The following is a 20000-nucleotide window of genomic DNA, read 5'->3' as shown; positions in this document are numbered from 1 at the left end:
TTCCAAAGGCTAAACGTGAGAGGCTGCAGGGTCGACTCAGAGAGGTCTATGCATGTGAGAGGCTGAAAGCAAGGTCAACTCGGAGCGGTCTATGCATCGGGCGCGCTTGGGGCGACTACCAGTGCCAACCCCTTATCCCGCGACGCGTCCGACAAAGAGAACGTTCCAAGGCGGCAGAGGAGGTTACCAGCCGAAGGATGCAGTAGCAATAACAGGTATAGTTCCGCGGCGGCCGAGAAGACTCACCGCATAGGAATCGGGATGCGAGGCGAGGGATGCGGCGGGAAGGCCCCGACGGCTAAACGGAAGAGGCTGCAGGGCCGCCTCGGAATGGTCCAAGCATCGGACGCGATTGGGACGACTACCAGTGCCAACCCCTTATCCCGCGATGCGTCCGATACACAGATAGTTCCAAGGCGGCCGAGGAGCCTCACCGCATATCAATCGGGGTGCGAGGCGAGGGATGGGGCGGGAAGGCCCCAACGGCTAGACGGAAGAGGCTTCAGGGCCACCTCGGAATGCTCCAAGCATCGGACGCGCTTGGGGCGACTACCAGTGCCAACCCCTTATCCCGCGATGCGTCCGATACACAGATGGTTCCAAGGCGGCCGAGGAGCCTCACCGCATAGCAATCGGGGGTGCGAGGCGAGGGATGGGGCGGGAAGGCCCCAACGGCTAGACGGAAGAGGCTTCAGGGCCGCCTCGGAATGGTCCAAGCATCGGACGCGCTTGGGGCGACTACCAGTGACAACCCCTCATCCCGCGATGCGTCCGATACGAAGATGGTTCCAAGGCGGCCGAGGAGCCTCACCGCATAGCAATCGGGGTGCGAGGTGGGGGATGCGGCGAGATGGCCCCAACGGCTAGACGGAAGAGGCCACAGGGCCGCGTCGGAATAGTCCAAGCATCGGACGCGCTTGGGGCGACTACCAGTGACAACCCCTTATCCCGCGATGCGTCCGATACGAAGATAGTTCCAAGGCGGCCGAGGAGCCTCACCGCATAGCAATCCGGGTGCGAGGTGGGGGATGCGGCGAGATGGCCCCAACGGCTAGACGGAAGAGGCTGCAGGGCCGCCTCGGAATAGTCCAAGCATCGGACGCGCTTGGGGCGACTACCAGTGACAACCCCTTATCCCGCGATGCTTCCGATACGAAGACAGTTCCAAGGCGGCCGAGGAGCCTCACCGCATAGCAATGGGGGTGCGAGGTGAGGGATGCGGCGAGATGGCCCCAACGGCTAGACGGAAGAGGCCACAGGGCCGCCTCGGAATAGTCCAAGCATCGGACGCGCTTGGGGCGACTACCAGTGACAACCCCTTATCCCGCGATGCATCCGATACGAAGATAGTTCCCAGGCGGCCGAGGAGCCTCACCGCATAGCAATCGGGGTGCGAGGCGAGGGATGCGGCGAGATGGCCCCAAAGGGTAGACGGAAGAGGCTGCGGGGCCGCCTCGGAATAGTCCAAGCATCGAACGCGCTTGGGGCGACTACCACTGCCAACCCCTTATCCCGCGATGCGTCCGATACACAGATAGTTCCGAGGCGGCCGAGGAGCTGGGGGATGCGGCGAGATGGCCCCAACGGCTAGACGGAAGAGGCTGCAGGGCCGCCTCGGAATAGTCCAAGCATCGGACGCGCTTGGGGCGACTACCAGTGACAACCCCTTATCCCGCGATGCGTCCGATACACAGATAGTTCCGAGGCGGCCAAGGAGCCTCACCGCATAGCAATCGTGGTGCGAGGTGGGGGATGCAGCGAGATGGCCCCAACGGCTAGACGGAAGAGGCTGCAGGGCCGCCTCGGAATGGTCCAAGCATCGGACGCGCTTGGGGCGACTACCACTGCCAACCCCTTATCCCGCGATGCGTCCGATACACAGATAGTTCCAAGGCGGCCGAGGAGCCTCACCGAATAGCAATCGGGGTGCGAGGCGAGGGATGCGGCGAGAAAGCCCCAACGGCTAGAGGGAAGAGGCTTCAGGTCCGCCTCGGAATGGTCCAAGCATCGGACGCGCTTGGGGCGACTACCAGTGACAACCCCTTATCCCGCGACGCGTCCGATACACAGATAGTTCCAAGGCGGCCGAGGAGCCTCACCGCATAGCAATCGGGGTGCGAGGCGAGGGATGCGGCGAGAAGGACCCAACGGCTAGACGGAAGAGGCTTCAGGGCCGCCTCGGAATGGTCCAAGCATCGGACGCGCTTGGGGCGACTACCAGTGACAACCCCTTATCCCGCGACGCGTCCGATACACAGATAGTTCCAAGGCGGCCGAGGAGCCTCACCGCATAGCAATCGGGGTGCGAGGCGAGGGATGCGGCGAGAAGGACCCAACGGCTAGACGGAAGAGGCTTCAGGTCCGCCTCGGAATGGTCCAAGCATCGGACGCGCTTGGGGCGACTACCAGTGACAACCCCTTATCCCGCGACGCGTCCGATACACAGATAGTTCCAAGGCGGCCGAGGAGCCTCACCGCATAGCAATCGGGGTGCGAGGCGAGGGATGCGGCGAGAAGGACCCAACGGCTAGACGGAAGAGGCTTCAGGGCCGCCTCGGAATGGTCCAAGCATCGGACGCGCTTGGGGCGACTACCAGTGACAACCCCTTATCCCGCGATGCGTCCGATACACAGATAGTTCCAAGGCGGCCGAGGAGCCTCACCGCATAGCAATCGGGGTGCGAGGCGAGGGATGCGGCGAGAAGGACCCAACGGCTAGACGGAAGAGGCTTCAGGGCCGCCTCGGAATGGTCCAAGCATCGGACGCGCTTGGGGCGACTACCAGTGACAACCCCTTATCCCGCGACGCGTCCGATACACAGATAGTTCCAAGGCGGCCGAGGAGCCTCACCGCATAGCAATCGGGGTGCGAGGCGAGGGATGCGGCAAGAAGGACCCAACGGCTAGACGGAAGAGGCTTCAGGGCCGCCTCGGAATGGTCCAAGCATCGGACGCGCTTGGGGCGACTACCAGTGACAACCCCTTATCCCGCGACGCGTCCGATACACAGATAGTTCCAAGGCGGCCGAGGAGCCTCACCGCATAGCAATCGGGGTGCGAGGCGAGGGATGCGGCGAGAAGGACCCAACGGCTAGACGGAAGAGGCTTCAGGTCCGCCTCGGAATGGTCCAAGCATCGGACGCGCTTGGGGCGACTACCAGTGACAACCCCTTATCCCGCGACGCGTCCGATACACAGATAGTTCCAAGGCGGCCGAGGAGCCTCACCGCATAGCAATCGGGGTGCGAGGCGAGGGATGCGGCGAGAAGGACCCAACGGCTAGACGGAAGAGGCTTCAGGGCCGCCTCGGAATGGTCCAAGCATCGGACGCGCTTGGGGCGACTACCAGTGACAACCCCTTATCCCGCGACGCGTCCGATACACAGATAGTTCCAAGGCGGCCGAGGAGCCTCACCGCATAGCAATCGGGGTGCGAGGCGAGGGATGCGGCGAGAAGGACCCAACGGCTAGACGGAAGAGGCTTCAGGGCCGCCTCGGAATGGTCCAAGCATCGGACGCGCTTGGGGCGACTACCAGTGACAACCCCTTATCCCGCGATGCGTCCGATACACAGATAGTTCCAAGGCGGCCGAGGAGCCTCACCGCATAGCAATCGGGGTGCGAGGCGAGGGATGCGGCGAGAAGGACCCAACGGCTAGACGGAAGAGGCTTCAGGGCCGCCTCGGAATGGTCCAAGCATCGGACGCGCTTGGGGCGACTACCAGTGACAACCCCTTATCCCGCGACGCGTCCGATACACAGATAGTTCCAAGGCGGCCGAGGAGCCTCACCGCATAGCAATCGGGGTGCGAGGCGAGGGATGCGGCGAGAAGGACCCAACGGCTAGACGGAAGAGGCTTCAGGGCCGCCTCGGAATGGTCCAAGCATCGGACGCGCTTGGGGCGACTACCAGTGACAACCCCTTATCCCGCGACGCGTCCGATACACAGATAGTTCCAAGGCGGCCGAGGAGCCTCACCGCATAGCAATCGGGGTGCGAGGCGAGGGATGCGGCGAGAAGGACCCAACGGCTAGACGGAAGAGGCTTCAGGGCCGCCTCGGAATGGTCCAAGCATCGGACGCGCTTGGGGCGACTACCAGTGACAACCCCTTATCCCGCGACGCGTCCGATACACAGATAGTTCCAAGGCGGCCGAGGAGCCTCACCGCATAGCAATCGGGGTGCGAGGCGAGGGATGCGGCGAGAAGGACCCAACGGCTAGACGGAAGAGGCTTCAGGGCCGCCTGGGAATGGTCCATGCATCGCACGCGCTTGGGGCGACTACCAGTGACAACCCCTTATCCCGCGACGCGTCCGATACACAGATAGTTCCAAGGCGGCCGAGGAGCCTCACCGCATAGCAATCGGGGTGCGAGGCGAGGGATGCGGCGAGAAGGACCCAACGGCTAGACGGAAGAGGCTTCAGGGCCGCCTCGGAATGGTCCAAGCATCGGACGCGCTTGGGGCGACTACCAGTGACAACCCCTTATCCCGCGACGCGTCCGATACACAGATAGTTCCAAGGCGGCCGAGGAGCCTCACCGCATAGCAATCGGGGTGCGAGTCGAGGGATGCGGCGAGAAGGACCCAACGGCTAGACGGAAGAGGCTTCAGGGCCGCCTCGGAATGGTCCAAGCATCGGACGCGCTTGGGGCGACTACCAGTGACAACCCCTTATCCCGCGATGCGTCTGATACACAGATAGTTCCAAGGCGGCCGAGGAGCCTCACCGCATAGCAATCGGGGTGCGAGGCAAGGGATGCGGCGAGAAGGACCCAACGGCTAGACGGAAGAGGCTTCAGGGCCGCCTCGGAATGGTCCAAGCATCGGACGCGCTTGGGGCGACTACCGTTGCCAACCCCTTATCCCGCGATGCGTCTGATACACAGATAGTTCCGAGGCGGCCGAGGAGCCTCACCGCATAGCAATCGGGTTGCGAGGCAGATTATTGGGAAGGGAACCCCCTGGGATGCGGCTCAAGCAGTGCCCAAAGGGACTGGAATGCGGAATCACATCGAGAGACCCAAATGCTATACGAGGGCTCAAATCGAATTATCGATTTGGCCACGACATGGACGCATCGGAACGACTACCTTTGCCGAACCACTCGCAATTGCATCCATACCGAAACCAATAGACATTTCCGTTAGAGCCCTCGCATAGCATTCGGGAATCTCGCATGCCCCTCTAAATCGACCAATGCTGGCGCTCAACGAAAATCCGAGCGCTACCACCGTTCGAGCGCCAGCATTGGTCGAGTTAGAGGGGCACGGGGGAGAATGCTCCAGTCAACACCTCCCCTATATAAGTTATTTGTCCGATTCTCGCACAACCGTAGTCTGCCTCGTCGAATCAAACAACGGTCCCAGATTCCGACTTCCGTTCCGTAGAGACCCAAAAGCTAGATGGAGGCTCGCAAGAAAGAGAGTCGGCGCATAGCAATCGGGTTTCTCGAACGTTTAGGGACCGAGCTCACTTGCGGATAGGGCAAAATCCGCCAAGCAACCCAAAAGCTAGACGGGGGCTCGAATCGAATCGCCTAGGCGGCCACAACAACGACGTGTTGGATCGACTACCAGTGCCAAACCATTCAGCAAGACTAGTCTGTGTCGAGGCCGGATAGAGATTCTCAGAGAGCGCCCGTATAGCATTTAGGAGACCTGCCGCGTCCCTCACACTCGACAAATGGTGGTGCACGTTTATAAATCCGAGCGATCCCAACCCTTTCAAGCACCAACATCGGTCGAGATAGAGGGGCACGGAGGGGGCTGCGTGAGACAACACAGTCCCCTATATAAGTTATTTGTCCGATTCTCACACATCCGAAGAATGGTCATCAAATCGGACAACAGCCCAAACTTCCGACTTCCGTCCCAGAAAGCCCAAGAGCTATCTAAAACGTTCATGGCCGGAACTCGATCGCGGCTATACCAGTCCGCCAAGCAACCCAAAAGCTAGACTGGAGCTCTAGTCGAATCACCTCTGTGGCCATTGCAAGGACGTGTTGGAGCGACTACCATTGCCGAACCATTCCGCAGGTCGAGTCCATACCAAGGCCGCATAGAGATTCACGATGAGCTCCTGCATAGCAATCAGGAGACTTGCCGTGTCCATCACAATCGATAAATCCTGGTGCAAGATTTTTGCATCCGAGCGCTCCAACCAGTCGAGCACCAGCATCAATCGACATAAACGGGCACGGGGGGAGGATGCTCGAGAACACTACCTCCCCTATATAAGTTATTTGTCCGATTCTCAAGCAGCCGAAGTCTGGTCATCGAATCGGGTCAAAGACCACAACTTCCGACTTTACCCACAATGCAAGTCATCGAATCGAACATCGGCCCCCGAGTCGGACTCCATGCGTATGTCAGGTCATCGGACCCAAATTCCGCCTTCCTGCGCATGGCGGGCCATCAATATCAACTCGGTCATCGGACCCAAACTCCGCCTTTCTGCGCATGGCACGCCTTCAAATCGGTCATCGGACCCAAATTCCGCCTTCCTGTGCATGGCGGGCCATCAACATCAACTCGGTCATCGGACCCAAATTCCGCCTTTCTGCGCATGGCACGCCATCAACTCGGTCATCGGACCCAAATTCCGCCTTCCTGCGCATGGCAGGTCATCGGACACAAATTCAGACCTCGCCAATATGCCTACGTATCGAATCGGTCATCGGACCCAACTTCCGACTTCATCCATACTGTAGGGTCTTTGAGGTTGGCGCGGTGCGCTCAACCCGGGGAGTCGACCCATCGAAGCATACACCTCCCCTATATAAGCTATTTGTCCGATTCCCACACCTGTGTAGTTTGCACCTCTGACCAGGACATCGACCCCAACTTCCGAACTCGACTGCAACGACGGCACCAGCGCCTTGGTGCGCACCTTGCGACGCACAGTCCCAACATTCGCCTTCCTGCACATGGCAGGTCATCGGACCCAAATTCCGACCTCGCGAGTATGCCTACATATCGAATCGGTCATCGGACACAACTTCCGACTTCATCCATACCGTAGGGTCTTTGAGGTTGGCGCGGTGCGCTCAACCCGGGGAGTCGACCCAACGAAGCATACACCTCCCCTATATAAGCTATTTGTCCGATTCCCACACCTGTGTAGTTTGCACCTCCGATCAGGACATCGACCCCAACTTCCGAACTCGCCTGCAACGACCGAACCAGCGCCTTGGTGCGCACCTTGCAACGCACAGTGCCAACATTCGCCTTCCTGCACATGGCAGGTCATCGGACCCAAATTCCGACCTCGCGAGTATGCCTACATATCGAATCGGTCATCGGACCCAACTTCCGACTTCATCCATACCGTAGGGTCTTTGAGGTTGGCGCGGTGCGCTCAACCCGGGGAGTCGACCCAACGAAGCATACACCTCCCCTATATAAGCTATTTGTCCGATTCCCACACCTGTGTAGCTTGCACCTCCGATCAGGACATCGACCCCAACTTCCGAACTCGACTAAAAAGACCGCACCAGCACCTTGGTGTGCACCTTGCAACGCACAGTGCCAACATTCGCCTTCCTGCACATGGCAGGTCATCGGACCCAAATTCCGACCTCATGAGCATACCTACTAATCGAATCGGTCATCGGACCCAACTTCCGACTTCATCCATACCGTAGGGTCTTTGAGGTTGGCGCGGTGCGCTCAACCTGGGGAGTCGACCCATCGAAGCATACACCTCCCCTATATAAGCTATTTGTCCGATTCCGACACCTGTGTAGTTTGCACCTCCGCTCAGGACATCGACCCCAACTTCCGAACTCGCCTGCAACGACCGAACCAGCGCCTTGGTGCGCACCAAAAGTGCGCACTTTTGGAGGGCACTTTTGTGCGCTCCAAAGGTGCGCACTTTTGGAGGGCACTTTTGTGCGCTCCAAAGGTGCGCACTTTTGGAGGGCACTTTTTGGAGGGCACTTTTGTGCGCTCCAAAGGTGCGCACTTTTGGAGGGCACTTTTTGGAGGGCACTTTTCTGCGCTCCAAAGGTGCGCACTTTTGGAGGGCACTTTTTGGAGGGCACTTTTCTGCGCTCCAAAGGTGCGCACTTTTGGAGGGCACTTTTTGGAGGGCACTTTTCTGCGCTCCAAAGGTGCGCACTTTTGGAGGGCACTTTTTGGAGGGCACTTTTCTGCGCTCCAAAGGTGCGCACTTTTGGAGGGCACTTTTGTGCACTCCAAAGGTGCACACTTTTGGAGGGCACTTTTTGGAGGGCACTTTTCTGCACTCCAAAGGTGCGCACTTTTGGAGGGCACTTTTTGGAGGGCACTTTTGTGCGCTCCAAAGGTGCGCACTTTTGGAGGGCACTTTTTGGAGGGCACTTTTGTGCGCTCCAAAGGTGCGCACTTTTGGAGGGCACTTTTGTGCACTCCAAAGGTGCGCACTTTTGGAGGGCACTTTTCCTGCGCTCCAAAGGTGCACACCTAGGTGAGCACCTTCGACCACACCTTGTAGCACACCAAACTCTGACTTTCGACTTCATCCGCAATGCAGGGTCTTTGAGGTTGGCGCAATGCGCACAACCAGGGGAGTCGACCCATCAAACCCAACACCTCCCCTATATAAGCTATTTGTCTGATTCTCATACATGCGTAGCCTGCAGGAGCAATTAGGACATCGACCCCAACTTTCGGCTTCTAAACGAAAACAAGGTCTTTGAGGTTGGTGTAATGCGAACAACTAGGGGAGTCAACCCATCAAACCCAACACCTCCCCTATATAAGCTATTTGTCTGATTCTCATACATGTGTAGTCTACAGGAGCAATTAGGACATCGACCCCAACTTTTGACTTCTTAACGAAAACAAGGTCTTTGAGGTTGACGTAATGCGCACAACCAGGGGAGTCGACCCATCAAACCCAACACCTCCCCTATATAAGCTATTTGTCCGATTCTCATACATGTGTAGCCTACAGGAGCCATTAGGACATTGACCCCAACTTTTGACTTCTTAACGAAAACAAGGTCTTTGAGGTTGGCGTAATGCGCACAACCAAGGGAGTTGACCCATCAAACCCAACACCTCCCCTATATAAGCTATTTGTCTGATTCTCATACATGTGTAGCCTGCAACAACGATTAGGACATCCACCCCAACTTCTGAATTCGTCTGCGTTGACCGCACCAAAGGTGCACGCCTTGGTGCTCACCAAAATCCGACTTCCGACTTCTTCTGCTATGCGGGGTCTTTGAGGTTGGCGCAGTGCGCACAACCAGGGGAGTCAACCCACCGAATGCAACACCTCCCCTATATAAGCTATTTGTCTGATTCTCATACATGCGTAGACTGCAGCAATGATTAGGACATCCACCCCAACTTTTGACTTCTTAAACAAGACAGGGTCTTTGAAGTTGGTGCAGTGCACACAACCAGGGGAGTCGACCCATCAAACGCAACACCTCCCCTATATAAAGCTATTTATCCGATTCTCATACGTGTAGTCTGCAGCAGCGATTAGGACATCGACCCCAACTTCCGAATTCGTTTGCATTGACCGCACCAAAGGTGCACGCCTTGGTGTGCACCTTGGAGTGCACTTTGGTGCTCACCTCGGTGCACACTTTGGTGTGCACCTCGGTGTGCACCAAAGGTGCGCACCTTGGAGCGCACCAAAGGTGTACACTTTGGAGCGCACCACATAGGGTCTTTGAGAGGTTGGCGCAGTGCGCACACCAAGGTGGGTGTTGAGGTGCGTGCCGAGGTGGGTGGGTGCTAGGGTGCGCTCCATGGTGGGTGCCAGGGTGGGTGCGTGCTAGGGTGGATTCCAAAGAGGGTCATAGGGTGGGTGCCAAGGTGGGTTGGTGATATAGTGGGTTCAAAGGTGGGTACTAGGGTGGGTTCCAAGGTGGGTCACAAGTTGGGTGCCAGGATGCGTGGGTGTTAGGTTGGGTGCCAAGGTGGGCTCCTGCGTGGGTGGGTGCTAGGGTGGGTTTCAAGGTGGACGCGAGGGCGGGTGCCAAGGTGGGTAACAAGTTGGGTGTTAGGATGGGTGAGTGCTAGAGTGGGTGCCAAGGTGGGTGGGTGCTAAGGTGGATGCCAAGGTGGTTCACAGGGTGGGTGGGTTCTAGGGTGAGTTCCAAGGTGGGTCACAGGTTTAGTGCTAGGGTGCGTGTCAAGGCGGGTGTCGAGGTGCCTGGGTGCTAGGGTGTGGATGCCAATGTGGGTCATAGGGTGGGTACTAGGGTGGGCTGCAATGTGGGTGCCAAGGTGGGTAACATGCTCGGTTGGTTCTAAATTGGGTGTCAGGGTGGGTGTGCACCCACCTTGCCCGAGGTGGGTGCCAAGGTGCCAGTGTGGGTGGGTGCTAAGGTGGATGCCAAGGTGGGTGAGAAGGTGGGTGATAGGTTGAGTGGTAGGATGGGTGGGTGCCAAGATGGGTCACAGGGTGGGTGCAAGGGTGGGTAGGTGCTAGGGTTGGTGTCAGGGTGGGTGGGTGCTAGGTTGGGTTCCAAGGTGGGTGCGAGGGTGAGTGTCAAGGTGGGTCACAGGTTAGGTGCTAGGATGGGTGAGTGCTAGGGTGCAAAGGTGCCAGGGTGGGTGCTAGGATGGGTCGATGCTAGGGTGAGTGGCAAGGTGGGTCCACAAGTGTCAAGGTGGGTGCCGAGGTGGGTGCCAACTTGGGTTCCAAGGTGGGTGCCAAGTGGGCGACTGCTATGGTGGATGCCAAGGTGGGTCACGGGGTGGGTGCCAAGTTGCTAGGTTGTGTTCCAAGGTGGGTGCCAACGTGGCTGCTAGGGTGCGTGGGTTAAAGGGTGTGTCACAACGTGGGTGCCAGGATGGGTGCGCACCCACACTGGCCAAGACGGGTGCAAGGTTGGGTTCCAAGCCCGGTCACAGGCTGGGTGCTAGGATGGGTGGGTGCCAAGGTGGGCACCAGGGTGGGTGCACCCACCCTGGCCAAGGTGGGTCACGGGGTGGGTCCTAGGGTGGGTAACAGGGTGGGTACTAAGGTGCGTGCCAAGGTGGGTCATGGGGTGGGTGCCAAGGTGGGCACCAGGGTGGGTGTGCACCAACCCTAGCCAGGGTAGGTCACGGGGTGGTTGTCGGGGTGGGCGTCAAGGAGCCAAGGTGGGTGGCAAGTAGCCAAGTTGCGTGCCAAGGTGGGTGTCGGGGTGGGTGCCAAGGATCCAAGGTGGGTGCCAAGGAACCAAGGTGGGTGTCTGGGTGGGTGCCGAGGTGGGAGCCAGGGTGGGTCCCAAGGTGAGTGCAAAGGTGGGTGCCAGGGTCAAGGTGAGTGCCAATGTGGGTTCCAAGGTGCCAGGGTCAGGGTGAGTGCCAATGTGGGTTCAAAGGTGCTAAGTTGGGTGCGAGGTTGGGTGCGAGGGTGGGTGGGTGCCAAGGTGTGCTAGGTGGAAGCCCGGGTGGGTCGGCATCCCATGGGTGTCGAGTTGGGTGCCTGATGGGTGCTTCTTGTCAAGTTTTAGTCGTCGGGACTCATTTCGAGCCTTAGAGGTCGTTTCTTGTCCGGTTGCCCTGTCTTCGACCTGGGAACCCAATTTTGGTCCTCGGGTCCCATTTTTTTTTGTCTCGCATCCCACTTTTGGCCTGTGGCCTTTTCGGGGTCGATTCTCGTTTTGGGCATCAGAGCATGTTTCTTCTCCTAAAACCCAATATTTGTTTATTAAGTCTCGGAACACATTTTTGTTCTCGTGGACCCATCATGGGTCTTGGAACGCATTTGTGGTCCTTGGGTCCCATTTTGCATCCCGAAACTTGTGTTTTGGTGCTTGATCCCTATTTTGGGTGCCCACCTTGCACCAAGTGCGCACCCGGGGCAAACCGAGCGCCTTGGTGCACCGGGGCAAGATCGAGCGTGCACCCGAGGCGCCCCGAACATGCACCAAGGTGCACTCGGCCCACATGTGAGCGCAGGTCGTTGCGCCCGAGGTGGTGTGTGGGCACCGCGTTGCAGACGGGACACTGCACGCACACGACGCCCCGTCCAGGTGCACGCACGTAGGCCGGGCCGGGTGCACACCCGACGCCCTAGCAAGGTGCGCGCACCCGGGCAGGGCTCACACTTGGCGAACGGGGCGCACTTCGCGAGGGAGGGTGTGCACCTCGACGGGGGTGGGTGGCCGGGGTGGATTCGCACGTGGGTCGCGGTTTGCTAAGTACACACTGCGACAAGCTCATAACGGGTGCGATCATACCAGCGTTAGTGCACCGGATCCCATCAGAACTCCGCAGTTAAGCGCGCTTGGGCCGGAGTAGTACTAGGATGGGTGACCTCCCGGGAAGTCCCGGTGTTGCACCCTTTCTTAGTTTTTCGCCGGGCGTCGCAATGCTATTTGAATAAACCTTTTGCCCGTTTGCGTTCTCGTCGGGGCCGGGCCGGGCCGGGGTGCGCTGCCCGCACTACCGCGCGCGCGGGGGCGACACCGAGCGCGCACCCGAGGCGCCCCGAGCACACAGGCCACGGTGCAACCCGGGCGTTGTGCGCGCACCCCGGTGCGCCCGAGGTGCTGCGCGCGCACCCAGGTGAAATCGGTGTGCACCTCGGCCAGTGCGCGCTCGGTCGAGTCGCGCACGTTGGCCAAGGTGCACGGTGATGTTTCTTACTCTAAGGTTCCGCACCAGACGCCCGGGACAGGTGAGCGAAGCTGGGCGGGGCCGGGTGCGCGGCCGGGGCAGGTGCACGCAGCTGGAGAGAGCTTTGGAGCACACCAGAGGTGCGCACCTTGGAGCACACTTCGGAGCGCACCAATGATGCGCTCCATTCAAAAGTTTCCTGAAAAGGCAAAAAAAGTTGAGATTATAGAATTTCCCACTTGAGAGATTGTAAAAAAAAAAAATTTAAAATGAAGGAAACGCGGGTGCCAAGGTGTGCGCGCCCGGGTGCGCAGCCCAGCCAAGGTGTGCGCACCAAGGCGCCCACCCTGGCGAAGGTGCACGCAAGGTGCGCACCCGAGGCAAACCGGACAATTAACCCAACTTTCGACTTCGCGCGCACCTGCGCACCTTGGAGCGCACTTCGGAGCGCTCCTTGTTGCGCACCAATCTTGGGCACCTCGGAGTGCACCATGGCGCCCACCAAGGTGCGCACCCGGGGCAAACCGAGCTCCGACTTCGTGCGCACCTTGGAGCGCACGAAAGGTGCGCACCATGGCGCCCACCAAGGTGCGCAGCCCAGCCAAGGCGTGCGCATCAAGGTGCGCACCCTGGCGAAGGTGCGCACCCGGGGCAAACCGAGCTCCGACTTCGTGCGCACCTTGGAGCGCACAAAGGGTGCGCAACCCAGCCAAGGTGTGCGCACCCCGGGCAAACCGAGCTCCGAATCGTGCGCACCTTGGAGCACACTTCGGAGCCCTCCTTGGTGCGCACCGATGTTGCGCACCTCGGAGCGCACCCGGGGAAAACAATGCAATTAACCCGACTTTCGACTTCGTGGGCACCTCGGAGCGCTCTCGGGTTCGCACCTCGGAGCACACCGAGGTGCGCACCTTTGATGCGCTGCCTTCACCAATTTCCAGAAAAGGCAAGAAAACATTGAGAAGGTGTGCGCACCGAGGTGCCCACCCTGGCGAAGGTGCACGCGAGGTGCGCACCCGGGGCAAACCGGGCTCCGACTTCGTGCACGCCATGCTGCGCACCTTGGAGGGCCATGGTGCGCACCTTGGAGCACACTTCGGAGCGCTCAATGGTGCCCAACCCAGCCAAGGTGCCCACCGCGGCGAAGGTGCACGCGAGGTGCGCACCCGGGGCAAACCGGGCTCCGACTTCGTGCACGCCGCACCTTGGAGCACACTTCGGAGCGCTCCTTGGTGCGCACCAGGGCGCGCAACCCAGCCGAGGTGCCCACCCCGGCGAAGGTGCACGCGGGGTGCGCACCCGAGGCAAACCGGGCTCCGACTTCGTGCACGCCATGGTGCCCACCGCGGCGAAGGTGCACGCGAGGTGCGCACCCGGGGCAAACCGGGCTCCGACTTCGTGCACGCCGCACCTTGGAGCACACTTCGGAGCGCTCCTTGGTGCGCACCAGGGCGCGCAACCCAGCCGAGGTGCCCACCCCGGCGAAGGTGCACGCGAGGTGCGCACCCGGGGCAAACCGGGCTCCGACTTCGTGCACGCCATGGTGCCCACCGCGGCGAAGGTGCACGCGAGGTGCGCACCCGGGGCAAACCGGGCTCCGACTTCGTGCACGCCGCACCTTGGAGCACACTTCGGAGCGCTCCTTGGTGCGCACCATGGTGCCCACCAGGGCGCGCAACCCCGCCGAAGGTGCACGCGAGGTGCGCACCCGGGGCAAACCGGGCTCCGACTTCGTGCACGCCGCACCTTGGAGCACACTTCGGAGCGCTCCTTGGTGCGCACCAGGGCGCGCAACCCCGCCGAAGGTGCACGCGAGGTGCGCACCCGGGGCAAACCGGGCTCCGACTTCGTGCACGCCATGGTGCGCACCAGGGTGCCCACCGCGGCGAAGGTGCGCACCCGGGGCAAACCGGGCTCCGACTTCGTGCACGCCGCACCTTGGAGCACACTTCGGAGCGCTCCTTGGTGCGCACCAGGGCGCGCAACCCAGCCGAGGTGCCCACCCCGGCGAAGGTGCACGCGAGGTGCGCACCCGGGGCAAACCGGGCTCCGACTTCGTGCACGCCATGGTGCCCACCGCGGCGAAGGTGCGCACCCGGGGCAAACCGGGCTAGGACTTCGTGCACGCCGCACCTTGGAGCACACTTCGGAGCGCTCCTTGGTGCACACCATGGTGCCCACCAGGCCGCGCAACCCAGCCAAGGTGTGCGCACCAAGGTGCACGCGAGGTGCGCACCCGGGGCAAACCGGGGTCCGGCTTCGTGCACGCCGCACCTTGGAGCACACATCGGGGCGCTCCCGGGTTCGCACCGGCGTTGCGCACCGTGGTGGGCACCTCGGAGCGCACCGTGGTGGGCACCTCGGAGCACACCAAGGTGGGCAGCGAGGTGCGCACCTTTGATGCGATGCCTTCACTAATTTCCATAAAAGGCAAAAGAAAACGAGATTTTAAAATTTCCGTTTTGAAAGATAGTGAGAAAAAGGGAATGCTGGTGCCATCTTGAGCCCGCCCTGGTGCGCAGCCCAGCCAAGGTGTGCGCACCAAGGTGCCCACCCTGGCGAAGGTGCGCGCCCGGGCAATTAACCCAACTTCCAACTTCGCGCGCGCCAGGGTGGGAGCGCACCCAACAACCGGGCCTGGGAAGAGCCAATGCGAGAAACCCCACCAAACGCTCTGACAAAAAAAGAGGGGGCGCTCCAGTAACCCCGCTTCGGAGCGCACCCTGGGCAAACCCAGCCAGGGTGCCCACCCCGGCCAAGGTGCAGGCGAGGTGCGCACCCGGGGCAAACCGGGCTCCGACAACGTGCACGCCGCACCTTGGAGCACACTTCGTAGCGCTCCCGGGTGCGCACCTCAGAGCACACCAAGGTGGGCAGCGAGGTGCGCACCTTTGATGCGCTGCCTTCACTAATTTCCAGAAAAGGCAAAAAAAAGAGGAGATTTTAAAATTTCCGTTTTGAAAGATAGTGAAAAAAACGGAACGCGGGTGCCATCTTGAGCCCGCCCTGGTGCACAGCCCAGGTAAGGTGCCCACCCTGGCAAAGGTGCGCACCCGGGCAATTAACCCTACTTCCGACTTCGTGCGCGCCAGGGTGGCAACCGGGCCTGGGAAGAGCCAATGCGAGAAACCCCACCAAACGCTCCGACAAAAAAAGAGGCGGCGCTCCAATAACCCCGCTTCGGAGCGCAGCCGGGGCAAACCCAGCCAAGGTGCCCACCCCGACGAAGGTGCACGCGAGGTGCGCACCCGGGGCAAACCGGGCTCCGACAACGTGCACGCAGCACCTTGGAGCACACTTCGAAGCACTCCCGGGTGCCCACCGGCGTTGCGCACCGTGGTGGGCAGCGAGGTGCGCACCTTTGATGCGCTGCCTTCACTAATTTCCAGAAAAGGCAAAAAAAAATGAGATTTTAAAATTTCCGTTTTGAAAGATAGTGAAAAAAACGGAACGCGGGTGCCATCTTGAGCCCGCCCTGGTGCGCAGCCCAGGCAAGGCATGCGCACCAAGGTGCCCACCCGCGGTGCACGCCCGGGGCAAACCGGGCTCCGACTTCGTGCAGGCCGCACCTTGGAGCACACTTCGGAGCGCTCCTTGGTGCGCACCATGGTGCCCACCAGGGCGCACCCGGGGCAAACCGGGCTCCGACTTCGTGCACGCCGCACCTTGGAGCACACATCGGAGCGCTCCCAGGTTCGCACCAGCGTTGCGCACCTTTGATGCGCTGCCTTCACTAATTTCCAGAAAAGGCAAAAAAAAACGATATTTTAAAATTTCCGTTCTGAAAGATAGTGAAAAAAACGGAACGCGGGTGCCATCTTGAGCCCTTCCTGGTGCGCAGCCCAGGCAAGTTGTGCGCACCAAGGTGCCCACCCTGGCGGAGGTGCGCGCCCGGGGCAAACCGGGCTCCGACTTCGTGCACTGCATGGTGCCCACCAAGGCGCGCAACCCAGCCAAGGTGCCCACCGCAGCGAAGGTGCACGCGAGGTGCGCACCCGAGGTGCACACCCGGGGCAAACCGAGCTCCGACTTCGTGCACGCCGCACCTTGGAGCACACTTCAGAGCGCTCCTTGGTGCGCACCAGGGCGCGCAACCCAGCCAAGGTGCTCACCCCGGCGAAGGTGCACGCGAGGTGCGCACCCGGGGCAAGCCGGGCTCGGACTTCGTGCACGCCGCACCTTGGAGCACACATCGGAGCGCTCCCGGGTTCGCACCAGCATTGCGCACCTTTGATGCGCTGCCTTCACTAATTTCCAGAAAAGGCAAAAAAAAAAAAAAAACGAGATTTTAAAATTTCCGTTTTGAAAGATAGTGAAAAAAACGGAACGCGGGTGCCATCTTGAGCCCGCCCTGGTGTGCAGCCCAGGCAAGTTGTGCGCACCAAGGCACCCACCCTGGCCAAGGTGGGTCACGGGGTGGGTCCTAGGGTGGGTAACGGGGTGGGTACTAAGGTGCGTGCCAAGGTGGGTCATGGGGTGGGTGCCAAGGTGGGCACCAGGGTGGGTGTGCACCAACCCTAGCCAGGGTAGGTCACGGGGTGGTTGTCGGGGTGGGCGTCAAGGAGCCAAGGTGGGTGGCAAGTAGCCAAGTTGCGTGCCAAGGTGGGTGTCGGGGTGGGTGCCAAGGATCCAAGGTGGGTGCCAAGGAACCAAGGTGGGTGTCTGGGTGGGTGCCGAGGTGGGAGCCAGGGTGGGTCCCAAGGTGAGTGCAAAGGTGGGTGCCAGGGTCAAGGTGAGTGCCAATGTGGGTTCCAAGGTGCCAGGGTCAGGGTGAGTGCCAATGTGGGTTCAAAGGTGCTAAGTTGGGTGCGAGGTTGGGTGCGAGGGTGGGTGGGTGCCAAGGTGTGCTAGGTGGAAGCCCGGGTGGGTCGGCATCCCATGGGTGTCGAGTTGGGTGCCTGATGGGTGCTTCTTGTCAAGTTTTAGTCGTCGGGACTCATTTCGAGCCTTAGAGGTCGTTTCTTGTCCGGTTGCCCTGTCTTCGACCTGGGAACCCAATTTTGGTCCTCGGGTCCCATTTTTTTTTGTCTCGCATCCCACTTTTGGCCTGTGGCCTTTTCGGGGTCGATTCTCGTTTTGGGCATCAGAGCATGTTTCTTCTCCTAAAACCCAATATTTGTTTATTAAGTCTCGGAACACATTTTTGTTCTCGTGGACCCATCATGGGTCTTGGAACGCATTTGTGGTCCTTGGGTCCCATTTTGCATCCCGAAACTTGTGTTTTGGTGCTTGATCCCTATTTTGGGTGCCCACCTTGCACCAAGTGCGCACCCGGGGCAAACCGAGCGCCTTGGTGCACCGGGGCAAGATCGAGCGTGCACCCGAGGCGCCCCGAACATGCACCAAGGTGCACTCGGCCCACATGTGAGCGCAGGTCGTTGCGCCCGAGGTGGTGTGTGGGCACCGCGTTGCAGACGGGACACTGCACGCACACGACGCCCCGTCCAGGTGCACGCACGTAGGCCGGGCCGGGTGCACACCCGACGCCCTAGCAAGGTGCGCGCACCCGGGCAGGGCTCACACTTGGCGAACGGGGCGCACTTCGCGAGGGAGGGTGTGCACCTCGACGGGGGTGGGTGGCCGGGGTGGATTCGCACGTGGGTCGCGGTTTGCTAAGTACACACTGCGACAAGCTCATAACGGGTGCGATCATACCAGCGTTAGTGCACCGGATCCCATCAGAACTCCGCAGTTAAGCGCGCTTGGGCCGGAGTAGTACTGGGATGGGTGACCTCCCGGGAAGTCCCGGTGTTGCACCCTTTTTTAGTTTTTCGCCGGGCGTCGCAATGCTATTTGAATAAACCTTTTGCCCGTTTGCGTTCTCGTCGGGGCCGGGCCGGGCCGGGGTGCGCTGCCCGCACTACCGCGCGCGCGGGGGCGACACCGAGCGCGCACCCGAGGCGCCCCGAGCACACAGGCCACGGTGCAACCCGGGCGTTGTGCGCGCACCCCGGTGCGCCCGAGGTGCTGCGCGCGCACCCAGGTGAAATCGGTGTGCACCTCGGCCAGTGCGCGCTCGGTCGAGTCGCGCACGTTGGCCAAGGTGCACGGTGATGTTTCTTACTCTAAGGTTCCGCACCAGACGCCCGGGACAGGTGAGCGAAGCTGGGCGGGGCCGGGTGCGCGGCCGGGGCAGGTGCACGCAGCTAGAGAGAGCTTTGGAGCACACCAGAGGTGCGCACCTTGGAGCACACTTCGGAGCGCACCAATGATGCGCTCCATTCAAAAGTTTCCTGAAAAGGCAAAAAAAGTTGAGATTATAGAATTTCCCACTTGAGAGATTGTAAAAAAAAAAAATTTAAAATGAAGGAAACGCGGGTGCCAAGGTGTGCGCGCCCGGGTGCGCAGCCCAGCCAAGGTGTGCGCACCAAGGCGCCCACCCTGGCGAAGGTGCACGCAAGGTGCGCACCCGAGGCAAACCGGACAATTAACCCAACTTTCGACTTCGCGCGCACCTGCGCACCTTGGAGCGCACTTCGGAGCGCTCCTTGGTGCGCACCAATCTTGGGCACCTCGGAGTGCACCATGGCGCCCACCAAGGTGCGCACCCGGGGCAAACCGAGCTCCGACTTCGTGCGCACCTTGGAGCGCACGAAAGGTGCGCACCATGGCGCCCACCAAGGTGCGCAGCCCAGCCAAGGCGTGCGCATCAAGGTGCGCACCCTGGCGAAGGTGCGCACCCGGGGCAAACCGAGCTCCGACTTCGTGCGCACCTTGGAGCGCACAAAGGGTGCGCAACCCAGCCAAGGTGTGCGCACCCCGGGCAAACCGAGCTCCGAATCGTGCGCACCTTGGAGCACACTTCGGAGCCCTCCTTGGTGCGCACCGATGTTGCGCACCTCGGAGCGCACCCGGGGAAAACAATGCAATTAACCCGACTTTCGACTTCGTGGGCACCTCGGAGCGCTCTCGGGTTCGCACCTCGGAGCACACCGAGGTGCGCACCTTTGATGCGCTGCCTTCACCAATTTCCAGAAAAGGCAAGAAAACATTGAGAAGGTGTGCGCACCGAGGTGCCCACCCTGGCGAAGGTGCACGCGAGGTGCGCACCCGGGGCAAACCGGGCTCCGACTTCGTGCACGCCATGCTGCGCACCTTGGAGGGCCATGGTGCGCACCTTGGAGCACACTTCGGAGCGCTCAATGGTGCCCAACCCAGCCAAGGTGCCCACCGCGGCGAAGGTGCACGCGAGGTGCGCACCCGGGGCAAACCGGGCTCCGACTTCGTGCACGCCGCACCTTGGAGCACACTTCGGAGCGCTCCTTGGTGCGCACCAGGGCGCGCAACCCAGCCGAGGTGCCCACCCCGGCGAAGGTGCACGCGGGGTGCGCACCCGGGGCAAACCGGGCTCCGACTTCGTGCACGCCATGGTGCCCACCGCGCCAAGGTGCACGCGAGGTGCGCACCCGGGGCAAACCGGGCTCCGACTTCGTGCACGCCGCACC

General features: G+C 60.8%; 2 non-coding genes across 2 annotated transcripts; both read left to right on the top strand.

Annotated features, from left to right (window-relative positions):
- Positions 1-12162: 12162 nt before the first annotated feature.
- LOC131866724 (5S ribosomal RNA) lies at positions 12163-12281 on the top strand. Its single transcript, XR_009365324.1, has one exon. It is a non-coding gene; the product is annotated as a 5S ribosomal RNA (ribosomal RNA).
- A 5915-nt stretch (positions 12282-18196) lies between these two features.
- LOC131866721 (5S ribosomal RNA) lies at positions 18197-18315 on the top strand. The gene has a single exon (XR_009365321.1). It is a non-coding gene; the product is annotated as a 5S ribosomal RNA (ribosomal RNA).
- The last annotated feature ends 1685 nt before the right edge of the window (positions 18316-20000 follow it).

The sequence above is a fragment of the Cryptomeria japonica genome, unplaced genomic scaffold (assembly GCF_030272615.1).
Source record: "Cryptomeria japonica unplaced genomic scaffold, Sugi_1.0 HiC_scaffold_153, whole genome shotgun sequence".
NCBI classification, from domain to species: Eukaryota; Viridiplantae; Streptophyta; class Pinopsida; order Cupressales; family Cupressaceae; genus Cryptomeria; species Cryptomeria japonica.
Note: the sequence above shows the minus strand (reverse complement) of the source record. Positions and strands in the feature narration are given on the sequence as shown.